Source organism: Macrotis lagotis, chromosome X (assembly GCF_037893015.1).
Source record: "Macrotis lagotis isolate mMagLag1 chromosome X, bilby.v1.9.chrom.fasta, whole genome shotgun sequence".
Taxonomy (NCBI): domain Eukaryota; kingdom Metazoa; phylum Chordata; class Mammalia; order Peramelemorphia; family Peramelidae; genus Macrotis; species Macrotis lagotis.
The window spans coordinates 562,589,925-562,609,250 of record NC_133666.1 but is presented as its reverse complement, the minus strand read 5'-3'; the positions used below and the strand labels follow the sequence as shown (position 1 = coordinate 562,609,250).

General features: G+C 36.1%; 1 long non-coding RNA gene across 1 annotated transcript in view; it reads right to left on the bottom strand.

Moving 5' to 3' along the window:
- LOC141498077 (uncharacterized) overlaps positions 1-19,326 on the bottom strand; it is a 94,335-nt gene that overhangs the window by 14,713 nt on the left and 60,296 nt on the right. Inside the window, exon 2 of the long non-coding RNA XR_012471548.1 lies at positions 5,027-5,069. This is a non-coding gene — a long non-coding RNA (uncharacterized LOC141498077). The remainder of the gene's footprint in view (positions 1-5,026; positions 5,070-19,326) is intronic.

Genomic DNA, 19,326 nt, shown 5'->3' with positions numbered 1-19,326 from the left:
TTGCAGAGAAGGTAGCAACCTGAATTGCCAGTGAGAATTCCTTTATGCCATAGTTTCATATGTTCATGAAGTCCCTGGTGTAGTCCCTCTCTCAACACCTATAAAATCCTACAGTTTTGTAGGTGACACTCACATTAATTACTACCCAAATCGACTCATAATTTTATAGTTATGGAAACTGAAACCCAAAATGGCTTTGGCCAAAATCATATAGAAGGAGAAACTTGAGAAAGAACTCTCATGACTGACTTACAATCTAAAACTCCTTTTTGTGTAATTAATAAGTAGACAAACACATATCAAGTACTTACCATGTTGATTTAATGACCTGCTTTGGTAATTGGATTGAATTAGAATACAGAGTATTCTCAATCAGTAAAGATGGGTTTATTTGGATACTCAAGAACAGATTCACTTTTTTTAAATACTTCCCAGAAAAGCATAGAGACAAACTAAGAAGAGAGTTCAGAGGCCATGTAGACCAACTTCCTTTCTTCTTTGCCCAGGGAAACTTAAATGACTGGGAAGATTTGTGATTTCATCCTTACTCCTCTATCCTTTAAGGAACAACGTCTTGAATGTCCTTGTCCCTTCAAATTCAACTCCTAGTGGTCCAGCTTTCATTATAATGAATCTTTTCATTAGCAATAATTGTATGAGATATATAGTCTGTCACAAGGTTCAAACTCAAAACATTTCTAGATTAACATAATTTCTAGATTGTTAAAATTTGTACTACATTAACAAAACTTTCAAGAACCCAGGTCATTACCATAATGCAAGGTGATGGAGACAGATTTTTTTAATAGGATTTAAGATTTCACTGGAATCAGGAACTACAGAGAGGAAGCTCCCTCTACCAGTGCAGATCACCACCTCATCTGAAATTCAGTCTTGCTCAAGGATGCTAAATTGTTAAGTAATTTGTCAATGTTCTCATAGTTAATATGAATCAGAGGTGGATGTATAGAGATTTTCCTAACTGTGACACTAATTCTCTATTACTAGACCTGGCTACCTCTTGAGGGAAGGAGACAGTCATTAGCACTAATTGCAAAGGATGATAGAGGTTAAGGGATGCCCAAGGTCATAATTTGAGTGACAGATGGAGACTTCAACTCAAAGTCCAATGCTCTTTTTACCACACCAAAAAAACATCTTTTTAGTTTACTGCTAGGTGGATTCAACCTTAGGGTGGATGATACTTTGGAGATAGTCCAACTTCATCCTTTAAATAAGCAGGACAAGATATATTTCTACTACTAATGACAGGGGACAATCTCAGACTCTTGAGCACTAAATTCTGAGCAATCTTCAAAATTCCATTGAACATGGTAAATCCCATCTCTGATACTTGCTATGTAAACTCAATTAACAAGTCCCTTAATTGTGCAAAGTCTTAATTTCCTCACCTGTGAAATGAGGGTAATACCTGCAGTCTATAATTCATTGGTAGTTGTGATATTTAATTATGATGTAAATAAAGCCCTTTGCAAACTTTAAAACTCCAAATAATTTTAGTTTATTATTATTATTATTATTATTATGATCATTAAGCCTTAAGTAATCAATTAGCTCAATATAGTAGCACCTTGAATTTGAAACTACTACAGCACCCACTTCAGGAGTGGATTTTTAAAAAATGTTTATCCCCCATTGTCATTGATTGGTTTGCTAAATGATCTTGCTTCATTTTTGCTTCAGTTTGATCCTGCGACTAGCTGAGGGACCTCTTCCAAGGTACAGAACATCTACTTTACTGTGGCATCTGACCCCGTGGTAATTGTGCAACTGAATGGAAAACATGCTTTAGATAAACATTCCAAGTAAGGCAGCCAAGCTTCAGAGACAGAGAAAGTCTTCCCCATATTGGCTCTATTCTTCTAGTCATTTATGCCCAAGCTTTTCTACATTGCCCAAAGGAGCCAGCCAGATTCCAAAAAAAAAAAAAAAAATCCCATCCTTCTTTTACATCTGTTACCTTGGGATGTGGATGCCACTGTAAGGTCAAAGGGAAAAAAAACATCAAGAAAAAAACAAAGCAAGTTATTTGATTTACTTTCATCTCTGAGTCACTCTAGTACAAAAATGACCATACTCTTTCACACCTGGATTTTCCCCATGGGTTCTATGAATTTTCCCCCTTCCTCCCAATAAACTCCCTTTCTCCAAAAGGGGAATTATCAGATTATTCATCCATGCAAAATACTGAAGCATTTTCTGCTCCTGTGAATTTGAGAGGGGGTGACCATAATCTCTCCTTCCTTCCTTCCACCTATATTCTGTTATAGGTCAGAAGAGGAGCAGCTAGGTGATGCAGTGAATAGAGCACTGGTTGTGGAGTCAGGAGGATGGGAGTTTGAATCTGGCCTCAGACACTTGCAACTTACTAGCTGTGTGACCTCACATCTCCAGCCATCCTGATTCATATCTGGCCACTGGACCCAGACGACTCTGGAGGAGAAAGTGAGACTGGTGACCAAGCACAGCACCCTCTCACTCAAATCCAATTCATGTGCTTCTTATGGCATCACTTCCCTGATGTTGTGGACTTCTTCAAAAATGAAGGAGAAACATTAACTTAGAAGAGAAGAGGTTAACAGGGCAAGGCAAATATGGTCAGCTTCAGGCAAAATTGAGAAATAGGTAAACTTTGTCCAAACAACTTCTCTTCCAGTTTTTGCTAGCCTTTGCTCTGCTTTGTTTCAAGCTATAGACAAATTGAAGATGATAAACAGAGGGAAGGAACCAGAATTAAGAGGCAATAAATGGATGAATAAATGAATGGATGGAGGAATGGGAGAAACATTTATTAAGTGCTTACTATACATCAAACTCTAAGATAAGTTGTAGTGATACAAATAGAAAAAGTCACTTTCTCATCTTAAGAAACTTACATTGTAATTAGGAGAGGTAGCACATAAAAAAAGTTCAGTTGTAGGGAAGATAGAGAAGTCCAAAGATGAAGTAGAAGGGTAAATGGCAATATTCTTAAATTAGATAATTCTAACTGATTATACCCTGGTTCTGGGTTTGTTTCATTTGAAAATTAGAAAACATTCCTGAAAATTCCTGGAATTCTATTTCTGAAAAAATTCTGGAAAGTATTATTGAGGTGCTTGTATATGAAACCTTAGAAAGAGAAGGAGTAATTGCTAAAAGCCATTAGGTCTTCATCCTTTTTTTTGTTAGCTTCTGTTTGTGATTGGACCAACACAATTTCCTTTCTTTTTTCTTGGTTTCTTGGTTTCTTAGTTTCTTGATTTCTTGGTTTTTTGGTTTCTTGATTCCTCCCTCCCTCCCTCCCTCCCTCCCTCCCTTCCTTCCTTCCTTCCTTCCTTCCTTCCTTCCTTCCTTCCTTCCTTCCTCCCTCCCTCCCTCCCTCCCTCCCTTCTCTCTCTCTCTCTCTCTCTCTCTCTCTCTTTTTCTTTCTTTTGATTTGACAGGGCATCATCAGGACTAATGGATCAGGAAAAGACCATCAATAGAATATGTTTAGATTTTACAAGTGCATGTAAAAAGGGTTCCTATGTCATTGTTCTCAATAAGATGTAAAACTATAATCTGGATGATCACTATAATAATAATAAATAGCATTTTATGATTTACAAATCACTTTGCATCTATTATCTCAATAGTTCTTCACAATAACTCTATGAGACAAGTTATTATTATGTCCATTTTACAGATGAGCAAAGTGAGACTGAGAGAGGTTATAGAGCTTGTAAATATCTAAGGTAGTTTTGAATTCAAGTCTTTACTACTCTTTCCAATTTGCCACCTAGCTACCTAGTGGAAAATTAAGTAGATTTGGGATCATTTGATGAAATAGGAAACGTAGGAATTTCCATATATGAGGTTTTTTAAAATCTACTCTACAAATACAGGTTGAAGAAGTCATGGCTAGACAATAGTTAAGTAATGAAATGCAAACTAAATGGCCCATGGATAGAATGCCTGGACTCAGGAAGATTCATCTTCCTGAGTTCAAATCCAGTCTCAGACATTTACTAGTTGTGTGGTCCTGGGCAAGTCATTTAACCTTGTTTGCCTCAGTTTTCTCATCTGCAAAATGAATTGGGAAACGAATCAGCAAATCTCTTCAGTATCTTTGCCTAAAAAACTTCAAATGGGATCATGAATAGGCATTCATGACTGAAATGACTGAAAAACAAACAAGGAAAGCTTTGTAAGAATTACTAGTGTGACATATCCACTCATGAGAAGTAGCATAGTACAATGCAAAGAATATTGGATTTGGAGTCAGAGGACCTGGATTCAGATCCCAGTTATGAAATTACTACCTATATGATCTTAGACAAGCTATTTAACTTCTTTGGGATTCAATTGCCCCATTTACAAAGGGTCATTGGAAAGAATGGTACTTCCAATGTGTGTCTAGAACCAGAGTAAACTTCCAGAATGATTTCTGGAGCATTGTGGAGATAATCAGGAATGCACCCTAAAGCCTCCAAAGACAGCAAATTTCTAATGGAAATTAATGGTTGAGGAATCTAGCATGCAAAAGCATAAGTTCAAGTCCTGACTCTGATATTTACCATCTATGTGACTCAGAACAGATTGCTTAGCCTCTGTGATATTCAGTTATTTTGGTATTTAAAAAAAGAATAAATTATATTTCTATTATTTACCTTCTAAGTTCACTGAAAGTCATGTTTTATGTATATTTTAATTTTTTTGATATATGTATATAAGTTTTTGGAACTGACACTGTGATTTCATTGATACAAGAAACTCAATATCAATGCACAATGGCAACTGCTGTGCAATATGGAGATATAAAGACGCAATGACTTGCCAGCATATAGCCAGTATAAGTCAGAAGCAGGACTTACTTACTCCTTACTTATTTACTCACTCTATTGCGCCACTCTATTATTCCTTTACACACATACTCATACAATACATAAATATATTTGTAGGCAAATATATGCCATATGCATACATGTTTGTATATAAGTATGAATATGCATATACATATGTGTATAATTAGAAGCATACACACCTATATTATTGTGGGGGTCCAGCCTCCGCGGGGTCCTTGGAACCTGACAGGAGAGATAGTGTCATTGAAACGAGTTGAGTCAACAAGGGGGTAAAGGCAGGAGCAGGTTGACTGAATGTCAGCTGCTTGGAATTATTTTTATAGTCTCAGAATCATGTATGCTTCAAGCAAGCAAGCTAAGATCATTTCCTTGGTTACAAAAGTATACAATTTTCATCATCAATCATATAATTCATGTGGTTACAAGTTTTAATCATGTGATTACAAGTTTAATTAATAATCATATAGTTAATTGATTTCTTATCCCTGCTCAGACCATGATGACCTCAACCTGTTACCTTATTTATTACTACATTGTATAATTGTTAATTCATTTTAAGTTATAATTAATAGCAATTCTTTTAATGGAAAGTTTTTTATATTTTTTGTGTAAGTAATGTTTTTTGATACACTTCCTTAACGATCTATAGTGAGGGTCTTTATGCTTGTCCACCCATCCGTTAACTCTTACAATAATCAATTTTTCTTTCAGGCCTTGTTGGTAGAAAACACGGTTTCTGTGACTTTTTTTATTCTTTCTCATGAAACTAAGGCTTCTGAAGTTCACATATCACTCACATGTACTAACTGTTTTCTCACCATCTTTTTCATATATTCCTGTTTATGATAAGGGGGCAAAACTATTAATTTCCCTTGAATTCTATCTGACCCATCTTGTATCTGTATTCCCTGTATATATTCTGACATCTACTTGGAATTCCCAGTGTTGGGTTTTCCAGAGATTTCATAATATTGAAGTCTTTTGTATGCCTTAGGGAGAGGCAGTCCTGTTAAATTTGGGCAGAGTTTACAATCTGTTTTATTCAAGGAATTTTTCTGGAATCCTTCCTTTATAAGTCATTCCACTATTAGGGTAAGTAAATATTGCGATCATTAATAGATCTATAAATATTGGTATACAGGGAATATTTATATATATATATATATATATATATATATATATATATATATACACATATATATTGAAGAAGAAAATGTTGTTCCATCAGGCAGTGTGATTGCCTTGAGTCTTCCTGCTGTGACTATGTCAAACAGCTTAGAGACCCTGGCTCCCAATATATAATATATATATATATATATATATATATATATATATATATATATATATGAAAATATAGAAACAAAAATAAATCATCTCAATACTTTATTGTGCTATCATCAATGTAGATACTACTTTTAATGATGAAGAGCACAATCCATCCATCAATATCCAGTCAGATTGAATTCTGCCCATCAGCAGGAATAAATGAATCAGCTGATCAATCTACAACTATTATTGCCTCAGGTCCTCCTGGTTTCAGGGTTGATGCTCTGTCCACTGTATCAACTAACTGTCTTCCATTTAACTAAACACAATAAAACTTCCTGGATACACCCTCATAGCAAACATTGACATCTATTAGATTATGTGATCTTAAGGGGAAGAGACAGGGTGTGAGAGTGACAAAGGCAATGTGTGATACAGAGTGCTGAACTGATCACAGACTCATCCTCTTTAAGTAAAATAATTACATTTCAACCAAAATGATGGCCCTAAGGCAAAATGAATACTAGAAGAATTAATGTCAAGAGATTTGAGTGTCTCTCTGAGTGGGAACAGTTTGTTGTTAACTTGGAGGGAAAACTGAGCCAAAAAACAGTTGGCAACAGTGGAGCAGAAAAGGAATGGGCAGCTTTCAGAGATCTGGTGTATAGCACTGCATTTATTCATCTGGGCCAGAACATTCACAAACACCAAGACTGTTTGATGAAAATGATGGGGAAATACAGAAGTTGCTAAATGAAAAATGAAAATTTCAGCAGGATAGTTCATTCATTTCTAAGAAGGCAGGATCTGATTCCATCAAAAGTAAAGAACAAGTGAAGCTTAGAGAAATGCAGAACTCTTGGCTCAGTAAGAAGGCAGATGAAATTCAGTTTTATGCAGACAGATAAACTAAAATTCTTTTATGATGCCCTGATGCTATTTATGTGTCAAAAGCCTATGGTGCTTCTCAACTATTCAGTGCTGATGGATCCACATTGATTAACAATAGGAACTTCAACCTAGAAAGATGAGCTGAATACTTCCAAACTGTTTTTAACAGACCATCATCAATCAATGCAGAAGTCATTGACTGCTTATCTCAAGTTGAAGTCAATCAGTCCTTAATTGAAGTTCCAACTGAAGAAGAGGTTTTCAATGCCATTATGCTCCTTTCAAGTGGCAAAGCACCGGGTACTGATTCTATCTAGCTGAAACCTCCAAAGTCCATTGCTCATCCAATAACTGGCTAATTTTCCAGGTTATATGGCATGAAGAGGTTATTACCCCAAGAATTCAAGAATGACCACATCCTCTATATCTATAAAAATAAAGGGAATAGATGTACTGTGACAATCACAGAGGTGTTTCTCTTTCAGCAGTCATTGCTGGTAAGATTCTTGCCAGAGTCCTGCTCAATAGGTTGATTCTTCATCTGATAGTCACCTCCCTGAAAGTCAGTGTGGTTTCAGAAAAGGATGAGGAACAATTGATATGGTATTTGCTGCCTGACAACTCCAGGAAAAATGCCAGGAACAGAACAGAGGTCTGTATACAACATTTCTAGATATAAGTCCTTCATTACCATCAGTTGTGAAAGTTTATGGAAAATTATGTCAAAATTTGGTTGTCTGGAGAAGTTCATCAGTATTGTTCATCAATTCCATGACAGCATGCATGTCTGAGTTTCTGGATAGTGGATGATGCTCTCGAGATTTCCCAGTCACCAATGGAGTAAAACAAGGATGTGTCCTGGCTCCCATACTTTTTAGCAGGATGTTTTTAGTCATATTATCAAATGCCTTCACTGAAGATGAACATGACCTCAAGATCAGCTACTGCACCAATGGCAAATTCTTCAACTTGAAAAAGCTACAAACCAAGACTCAAGTTGAGGGAGTGTTGGTGCATGATCTTCTGTTTGCATGATTATGCACTCAGTGCAGCCTCTGAAGCTGAGATGCAACAAAGTATGGGTTGATTCTCTGCTGCTTGTGTTAATTTTGGTCTTACAATTAACAACAATAAAACGCACGTGCTCCATCAGCTAGCATCCTACCATCCATATAAGGAACCATGGATTACATCAAATGAAGAATTTTTGAGTACTGTGGACATTCACTTACCTTTCCCAGGACATTGACAATGTGACCAATGACAATGAGGTTGATGCACACTTTGCTAGAGCTAGGTCATTATTTGGGAACCTCTGAAAGAAAGTATGGGAGAGAAGAGGTAGTAGACTACCAACCTGAAGGCATAAAGAGTCATTGTGCTGATCTCATTGCTATATGCCTGTGAAACCTGGACAGTCTACCAGTGCCATGATAGGAAACTGAATTGCTTCAATTTAAATTGTCTTAGGAAGATTCTGAAGATCACCTGGCAGAAGAAGATACTAGACACCGAGGTCTTTTCTTGAGCTAAACTGCCCAGCATTCCAACATTACTACAGAGAGTGCAACTATGATGGGCTGGACATGTTAGAATGCTAGACATATGCTTGCCAAAAAAAATATTTTATGGGGAGAACTCACACAGGGAAAGCACTCACAAGGGGGTCAGTAAAAGCGATACCAAGACACCCTGAATGTCTTACTGAAAAACTTTAAAACTGATTCTACAACATCGAAATACTGGCACAGAACTGCTCAGCATGGTGTGCCCTCAGCCATGTCAAAATAAAATTGAAGTAGTTCAAAGGAAACATGACATCTATAAGTTTAGAGTATCCATTCCAGGTGTTCACCTGGACTATTTCTGCCCAACCTGTGGTAAAGTATTCCAAACTCGTATTAGTCTTATCAGCTCAGTCAGAGACACTGTATTTGTCTCAAACATAGCAAGGTCATTTTGGTCTTCGACAAGGAAGGACAAGAACCATTATTGTCTCAATTGTTTCAGCATTGTCTAATTTTTTGGAACCCCATTTGGGAGTTTTCTTGGTAGAGATACTGGAATAGTTTGCTATTTCCTTCTCCAGCTCATTTTACATATGGGGAAATTGAGTCAGACAGGATGAAATCATAAGTTACACAGCTTGTAAGTGTCTGAGGTTGGATTTGAACTCAGCAAGATGAATTTTCCTGACTCCAGGTCTGGTACTCTAACCATTGTATCACTCATTTATGAGCCATCCTTATGTGTCAGACATTTTACTAAGGAATAAGGGTAATGTATAAAGGTGAAACAGTCTCTGCCCTTAGGATATTAAATTTCACTAATTTATATATCCACTAGGATACTCTGTATATTGGGGAATAGTAACCAGGGTGATTTGATTTATATAGTTATATAAATTATTAATGAAGTCATAGTTTGTCAAACCCTTTCAGTTATCCTCCCATAAACTCTCTATAGGAGGGGTAGCTAGATGGTGCAGTACTTAGAGCATCAGCCCCGGAGTCAGGAGGACCTGAGTTAAAATTCATCATCAGACACTTGACACTAACTGTGAGATCTTGGGCAAGTCACTTAACCCCAATTGACTGGCATCCAGGGACATCTCCAGTTGTCCTGACTCATATCTGGTCACTAGATTTGGATGGTTCTGGAAGAGAAAGTGAGACTGGTGACTTAGCACTGGGACCTTTCACTCAGATGCTTGTCACGGTACTGGTATCATGGTCTTCTTCAAGAATGAAGGACAAACACCAACTCCATAGGAGGTTCAACCACTTGCTAGGTGACTTCCTCTAGATATCATGTGGATAATCAAAGAAGTACACAGGGTGTCTATCATTTATTCCTTGATCTCATTTGGCAGTTGGTTCACTTTTTCATTTTAGGTAGCTTCAACAATGCAAAAAATAATGTGTATGTCTTTCACAGGCCTCTCCATGGTCTTTTGGTTGACCCTCAACTTTAATTGTTGAGAGAGAAGGAGATAGAGAGAGACAAAGAAAGAAAGAGAGAGAGAAAGAGAGAGAGAGAGAGAGAGAGAGAGAGAGAGAGAGAGAGAGAGAGAGAGAGAGAAGCAGAGAACAAGAACGAGAAAATGTTCATAGCAGAGAGTGGTCAACTACTCCCCACATCTGCCTCACTGCCCCATTTGTGGCCTTCATGAGAGCATATATTGCCCAATTTGTTTTAAGACTTCACTTGGAAACACACTTCCATATTTAGTAATCCTTTTTGACAGGAAGTTGTTATTTGTGTCTAATCTATAGTTCTCCTGCTGCAGTTTTAATTCATTTTCTCCTATTCATTCCTCAGTGATAATGTGGCCATCTGGTCTCCATCCTCTCTATCTTGTAAGTATAAACATTTTTGATGTTCTTGTCTGGTTTCTTTTGATCAATTTACTCTTAAGTTTTCAATGAAAATTCTCAAAAATTAGTAGCAAGTAGAGAAAACCAGTGACTGACTTTAAAACTTTTAAACTTGCAAATTTCTTCAACCTCTATAGCCTTGTGTTTAAAAATCTAATAGTGCATTCTATATATGTTTTGTTTGAAGTGACTTTTATTTTATGAATTAGTCTGGGAGAAATTCCACCAAGTAGAGAGTTTTGATGTGTAGGCATTAAATATGATGGCTGGTTTTGTACTAAGTTGCAATGCTTTTTGGCCCTTAAATAAAAGGAGCATATGCCTCCAGAGTTATGTATGACAGCTGGCACAGCAAGAATGTGGTGATGAGCAGATTCAGTGGCAAAACTGGTTCTCCAACTTTCCTTCTGTCTGGTTGAGGAGAGGGATTTTAGGTTGATATAACAGAGTTCAAAACATATAGGAAACAATAAAGCCCAGCATGAGGGCAGCATTGCTCACCTCCCTGTCGGTGGCCCGATGTGAGCTTCATTTTGTACATTTGGCAATGCTTCTTGTTCTTCTAATGGGGCAGTTTTGATCTTAAGGATCTCTTGCTTGGTGGCTGAGTATCGCCAGACAGTATGCTGCAGGGCTGTCTCCAAAGCCCAGTCATGGGAGTATGGCTGGTAGGGGCAGGCAGCTGAACTTCAAGGTCTATAAATACATTGATTACAAAGTGTATTCATGCATTGGCTTAGGTTTTTATATTGCTGCAGTAGCAACAGCAGGATTGTTTGAAATATTTCTTCTTGAGGTGAAAAAAAACTGGAGTGAGACTGGAATTTTCATTCCAATGTCTCCCTTATACCTTCTTATTGATTTGACAGATATTCAATGTCTACTTTATGTGGCATGATTTTATTGTTGTTTGTTACTATTGTTTTGACCAGGTTGTACAGAAATTGTTGGGAGGTATTTTGCTCTCTTTTTTACAAGGAAAATAAATGGTTTAGCTAGTGAAACTATGATAAAAGTCAATTTATGACTTTTATGACAATTTTCCATCTTCCTGCAAGATTGCAGCAAAACTCTAGAACTCATTCTGTTTTCAATACTTTGTGGTCCTGTGTACCTTTCTCCCTTTGACTGAAAAGGATGGAATATGGACTTTGGAGAGCTCCTCCTAGATCCTCCATTGAAAGAGGGAACCCAGTACAGCTGCCTTATCATTTCCCTTTTCTTTTTTTATAGATCAACTTTCCCATTATATTGTGAACTCCTTGAGGGCAGGTACTGTGTTACACCTTTCTTTATTTAGTTTATTATCATCATATAGAAGGAACTTATAAATGTTTGTTTACTGAGCAGTTTACTTTAAATTTATCATTTAGGCCTTTAGTCTAAAATGCACTTACACAATATCATTTTGTGCATCTGGTTAAGTTACAGCATAAAGACTGTTTCCTTCCCTTATAGATCATGGGAAAATGACTTGAAGTATTTGTCCTTATGTGTTTCCTAATGAAATTTTGCCTTAACTGAAAGATGTTAGAGGGATATCGTACTTCTGAGAAACTGGAAGGTCCTTAGATGTGAAGATAAGATGCTTGATCTAAGGGACCTCCAGTGTTCATGATGGACTGATTTCAATTTCATTTGTCCAGTTTGTATCTAGACATAGAAAGCAAATTCACAGAGAAGATGTGAAAATTCAGAGGAGTACAAGAACTTTTCTAATGTTGAGTAGGGGAAAAATATCAAGGAAGCTAGGAGAGAGCCAATCTCTGGGTCCCTTCAGTTTTTCTGACACTCAAATAACTAGTCAACTTCCTTAAAGGGTTTGAGTAAGATCTGGGTATGTGAATCTTATTTTTTTCATGAATATTTAAAAAAATAAAATACATTTTTAAAAAGGAAAATAATGGGGAAAATATGCTTCAACAAAAGAAAGAATATTGCATTGCAATGAGTCAAAGAGTGAGCTAGCTTTAAGTAAGTCAAATTCCCATGTCATGGTGGAGAAACTCACTCTGTACAGAATTTCATGTGACAATGATGCAAGTGATTCTCCCAAAGATCCCACTCTGTTCATATCCTCCACTCCATATTTGTGAGAATGAGTAGAGAGAATTTGGATTGAAAGATTAAAGGTCATGGTTATACAAATGGGTAAATTAAATTTACTGAAACATTAATTAAAATTTCTTTTTTTATGTTTTTATTAATCTGCTAAAATGTTCTAACTTTGCAGGTGAGAATATCATAATGAGCAGAAAAATAAGAAGAATGGACAGCAGGTGGGGACAGAGTTGAAAGATTGATTAAAAAATTGGGAGATGGGGGGGAAGATTCAGTGAATGATTGATAACCAGTTTACATCTATGTCTTGCTGAGAGCTTTCAAGGACTTCCCTGTTCAATGTGGTATCCTATTGTCTCTAGAATAAAATATAAATTCCTCTATTTAGACTTTAAAAATCTAAACCTGACCTCAACTTATCTTTTCAGCCTCGTTAATCATTATATTCCATCTCTCTTCTGCCCCCACTCCATAATCTGTGACCCAGCCAAACTGGACCTCTTCCTGTTCCTTACACATAACACTTCATCTCCCATTTCCATTCCTTTGTCCCAGAGTTTCCATATGCCTGAAATGGGCTCTTTCCATACCTCTGCATCAAAATATTTCTATCTTACATTAAGAATCAGTTTGAATATCATCTTCTACATGAAATCTTTCTTGATCCTCCTATACCTATCTTGCATTTAACTATTTTTGATATTTATATATGTAATAATTATATAATTATGCTGTCTATATTTTATATGCCTTATTTCCCCAAATAGAGTGTAAACTCTTACAAGTAAAGATTTCATTTTTTTTTTGGTACATGGATAGCCATGGTTTACCAAAGTGTTTGGCACATAGTGGATTCTTAATAAATATTATTTAATGTTAATTAATTGTATATTCCCATATCATCACCTAGTGGTGACATTGGTATATCATATTGTTAGAAATTTGACTCTAATAGAGAGGTCAGACAAATTTTTTTCGCTTTGAATGAAATAAAATGAGAAAGGGAACAAAAGATAGCATATTGACATCATAAAAAGTGGTGTGATACATTGGAAATTGTGTTGAGTTTGGAGTCAGAGAACTTGGATTCAAATCTTAACTATGACACTTATTGTATGATCTTAAGTAAGTCTTTTTTCTCTGTTTATACACATAGATGTATATATATATATATATATATACATGAAGTTTGCAAAATCTCTAAATAAATATTAACTATTCCTGTTATTGTTGTTACTTCTACTATTGAATTCAAACAACTAAATCTAAGCAAAAAGACTTTGTCCTTATTTCCTGAAATTTTTATATTCATTACGGGCAAGAAGAAGGCCTGGTGGTTAGTAGATCTACTTCTGTTCCATTCTTCTTCCTCCTTTGCCCTCTATTCTTTAGATCAGGGACATGGGACTTGAAAGCCCTGAGTAGTTCCCATTGCTGTCCACATCAAATGCCTTTGTCCAGTACTGAAGAATTTTGCATTGTACTGGAAATACCAGACAGCACAACTAATTTGTTTAGTATGACAATGACTGGGCATTCAGAAGTCAAAGAGTATTATAGTAGGTGATGCTATTTTGCTGATTTTACCTAGAGATAAGTTGTCACTTAAAGGACTTCGAAGGAAATGTTTGTGTTATTGATGATATGACCTGGTCTACTAGGTTAGTATGTGAGGTCTAAAATGATATGTAGCTTGGAGATAAAACCAGAGCTAAAGGGAGAGACAAGTATTTGAAGGGTGGAAACATGATATTTTCTATCCTTCATCCCAAGACAGCACTAGGAATAAATGGTGATCATTAAAAGGAGGGAGGTTTTCAATTGATATCAATAAATAAAATAAAACAACTTTCTAATAATTAAAGTCATCCAAATGTGAAATGAACTTCCTCAGGAAATAGTGTGTTCTTTCTCAGTGGAAATCTTTAAGCAGACACTGGATGACCACTTGGGACCCTTATAGAGTATTGGTCTCCAAAGTATGGCCCTCACTCCCAGGATTGTATGACACCAGGATGAACATATCATGGTACATTTAGAGAGTGTGAAAATGGATAACATTCTCCTTTCCTTGTGATAACAATTTATAGACCTTGTCTTCAATATAATTCACATCTCCCCTTCACTCATTATTTCCCAACATTCCCCTAATTGTCCTCCATCCAAGTAAGGACTCCTGAGATGTACAATCTTCCAACCTCTCTTCTTTTTAGGGTATCAACCCCTGAGGAAGGCTATCATATAACTACAACCCAGGCTACACAATCAACTGAAATGGCAAAATGCCTCTCGTCTCTGTCATACTTACACCTCATTAATGACTGATCAGTAAGGGCTCATATTTCTTTTCCTCCTTAACTTCTCAATGGGACGGAGTAAGTACTCAAGGATATGAAGGTATGGATTGGTTTCAATTTGCATCTCAAATCTCATTTTAATTACCTTTACCCTAATAACCACTACTCTTCTAAATTTATTAATTTCTGTTGAGTGTACAACCATCCTTGAATATCCAGGTTTTCAACCTCAGTGTTATCCTTGACTCTTCCTGCTCCCTCATCTTTCAGATCCAATTGGGAGTCAAGTCTTGTCAAATCTACCATCATAATTTTTTTTATCCATCCAGTTTTTCCACTCATTCAACTTCACATCCCACCCCCTTCCTAATCAGGTTTTCAACAACTCTCACCCTTCATCAACAATGGCCTCCGAATTAATCTTCCTGTTTCAGTCTTTTCTGTTTTACTGAATCAGTCCTCCACATACTCACCAAATTGATATTCCTATTTCTCAAGTCTAACAACGTTAACACCATATACAAAAGCCCCAAGTTACACTATGGATTTTAGAGGAAAATATTATTAAATGTTTCTTTCATATTTTAAATTTTTATTTCATGTAAATTTTATAATGTACATAATTATTGATGTAGTAGACATATATGATTTATAAATAAGTAAATATAATCATATATTTATATAAGTGTGTGTCCCAAATTTCTACCAGAAAGGGTACAAGATAAAAATACAAAGCTGTATAAACCATTATTGTTCAGGTATGGGGATGAACTAAATATCTCTCTCTCAGGTCTTTTTCAATGCTAAGTTTCTTTACTATTAGGACTTCTGTATTGTTTCAGCTTACAGAACAGAATAAGTAGGTTTTGTACTGTATATTAATATGTGAATATTTGAAGGAATACTCAAGGATCAATGACTTGGGAATTATCATGATTTGAAAACTTTGTCCAGGGGCTGCTAGGTGGTGCAGTGGATAGAGCACTGGCCTTGGAGTCAGGAGTACCTGAGTTCAAATCTGACCTCAGACACTTAATAATTACCTAGCTGTGTGGACTTGGGCAAGCCACTTAACCCCATTGCCTTGAAAAATCTAAAAAGTAAACAAACCAAAAAAAAAAAAGTTTCTCCACTGACCCATTGGTGATTATGACTTATTAAATAAGTCCTAGTGAGTTTCTTGAGGGACATGGGAACATGGGAACTTGTCTAGGGTGACCAAGTTAAGTGTTAGAGGGGAGACTTGAAACTCAGTCATCCTAACAGACTACTACTATTTCTATTACTACGGCAATGACTACTATTACTACCACCACTACAACTATGACTTTTATGACAACAACAGGTACAACAACAACTACTATTACTACTGCCACCATCACTATCATTACTATCACTATTACCACCATCACCACCACCATCACCATTACTACTACTACTACTACGACTACTATCACTCTACTACTATTACTACTATACTTCCACCACTATTACTACTATCACTACCTATAATTATATTTCTTCTATTACTACAAAAACTACTACTATTACCATTATTTCAAATACTAAAACACCACCACTATTTATTACAATAATCACTACAATAAATAATATAATGAATACTGCTATTAGCTTACATTTATATATAATTTTATATTATTGTTATCTTGTGATTTTTGCAATAATCTTGTAGGTAGGTGATATTTATATACCTTTTAAGAGATGAAGAATTTGAGATTGAGAGTGGTTAAGTGATTTGTTCAGAGTCAGACAGTAAGTAATTATCTGAAGTGCAATTCAAGTTCAGGTCCTTTCTGGCTGGAACTCAAGTCAAGCACTCTGGCCATGGTGCCACCTGTTGTCTGTGGCAAAAGTGTAGAAAACTATTCCTATAATCACAAATATGTGATGAAGCAGCTTGTCTTGTCCATGGTCTCATAGTTGTACATATATTCAATTTAGAATTCAATAATAGGGGCAGCTAAGTGGTGCAGTGGATAGAGCACTGACTCTGGAGTCAGGAGGACCTGAGTTCAAATCCTACTTCAGACACTTAATACTTACTTAGCTGTGTGACCTTGGGCACGTCACTTGACCCCATTGCCTTGCCAAAAAATTTTAAAAATAATTCAAAAATAAACTGAAATGTACTATTTATAGTTTGAAGACTCTTAACAGATTATCCTAATATTCCCATTTTTGAAGTGAAGGCTTATAGAACTAGAGTTAAAAAAGGGAGCTTATGGGCAATCTTGTCTAAGTTTCTCTTTTTTATAGATGGAGAAACTGAAGCTCAATTTGAAGAAGGTTAAGGGTTTGATCTTAGGTCTCTTATCACAAATAAAATACACTGTACCTCCTAATCTTTTAAAATACCTTGGCCAATGGCATTCTGAAAATTAGCAGAGCTAGGATTCCATCCCAGATGTTCTACTTGAAATCCAGAGTCTTTTCTATAACTGCACAGATTCACTAGATTGTAGAGTAAGTGCTTTATAAATTGTATAGTGTGACTTAGGCTATGATTCACGAACAGAAAACATCTAAGAGTTAAGCCTCGCTCATCTGATGTAAGACATAAATTTCAACCCAACCAACTGGCTTTTAACCCAGCACAAACACAACCCCCTTTGAACATCCCGGCAAATCCACTTTAGATGTCCACTTTAGAAGAAGACAAGGACCTTACCCTATGTTATTCCATTTGATGTGGCCTAATTCTGCTGGTCTCCAAAACAGGATTGCTGAGGTCACTCCTTAACCTCAACCCCCTATATAACCATTCAGAACACTTCCAGTGAGCTAAAGGGACAGCTATAGTTAGATTTTTCATTTAAATTTTGGCACAGCCTGAAGTCATTCCTGTTACTTCCAAGGACTGTTGCCATTATATTAAAAAAGAGTAAATTTGCTGCGCATTACTTACTGCCCAGAAAATCCAGTTGAAACCTGCTACTGCCAAATCTGCAGATTCAATGCAGGGCCAGAGACTTTAAATAGCTCCTGCAAGGGAGGATTTTCTGCTGTCTAGAAAAAAAAGAAAAAAAAAAGGGCTTGATAAAGCTTGAGTTTTGAAGAATTGGACATGGACCATTAAAACTAAAAATGGTTGGTAGGAGGACAGTCTCTACCTCTCTTGATGTCTGACTGCCCCATTTGTGTTATTCTTGAAGGCAAAGGTTTCAGTTAATTATTAGTTCCTAAGACTGAAGATGCCTATTGTCAGACTAAGATAGAGAAGAGGATCTTCTCACTTGCATTTTATTACACATCCTTAAGTCTTGCTCTGTCAGGGACCCAGGTCCCTACATAGAGTATAACCTTCAGTTTCTAGTGGTGTCACCTAGATATAGGACTTGGAATCAGGCAGATCTGAATTCAAATCCTAAATCTGACCCTTAATAGTTTTTAAGTCATGTAACATTTTCAGCCCCAGTTTCTTCATCTGTAAAATGTAGAACCTGACTTCCAAAGTTGTTGTGAGGATTTAATGAGATATATGTGAAGTGCTTTGTAAACTTTAAAGAGCATTACAAGTGTTGGCAGTGAATGTTAAGTCTCCTAATTATTTACTTTTTTAACATCAACAATCTCATGAAAGTGACTAGGGACATAGAGAGTCCACATTGTTCTGCTGTTTGGTCCTAAGTTGAACAAATGAATTTTCTTGATTCAAGAATATTCTTGTGCTTAATTCACGGTGCTTAATGTGGTAATGTAGATACTATGAAAGACTCAAACTGGAAAAAATGTATTTTTTTCAAGAAATTTTACAATCTAATAGGATCTGTCTGATCAGAGTAGGCATATAGAAGGTGTTCAATAAATGCTTATTGACTAGGTAATAGTCTGACAAATGATAGAGCCAAGATAAGAACTCAGAGATGTTTCCTAATGATGCAACATCTGTTAAGTGTTTTCTATAGAATATTTTTATCATCTAGTTGCTAAAAGATAGATATTTCATCTGGAACAAATGTAAAGATTTAGTTTTAATTGCTATTTAGCTAAACATTAGAACATTAAATAAATTCATTGTTATTCTTTTATTATTAACAATATAGCTTAATGCTTAAATTGAGAGGCAGCATAGTTCAGTGAAAAGAAGGGTAGATTTAAATTCAGGACTTGGGTTCAGGTCTAGTTCTTTTACTTACTAACTCTGTGACTTTAAGTTATTTAGACTCTATTGGCACCAGGCTCAATTCATTCATCTGTAAAATTAAAAATGACTTCTAAGTTCTCTTCTAGATCTAAATCTATGTTTCTAAGTGTTGGTAAATGAATTTCTCCAGAGGGAAGTTCTAGCTCACTTTTAAAGTCACTAATCACTTCTGACTTGTTTAAATTACGTTTCTGAAACCAGCAGGACTGGTGGTTATTATGATAGAATGGAAAGGTCACTGACTAGAGACAAAAGACTTGGACCCAAATCTTGGCTCTGACTCTGTCTGTTTCTTTGGGCATATCCCTCTATGTCTCATTCTCTTTTCTCTCATGTATCAAATAAGACAGTTAAACTAGATCATCTCACCCAACTGATATCTTAAGATTCTTTCCACTTCACCCTATGGCATTGGGAAAATG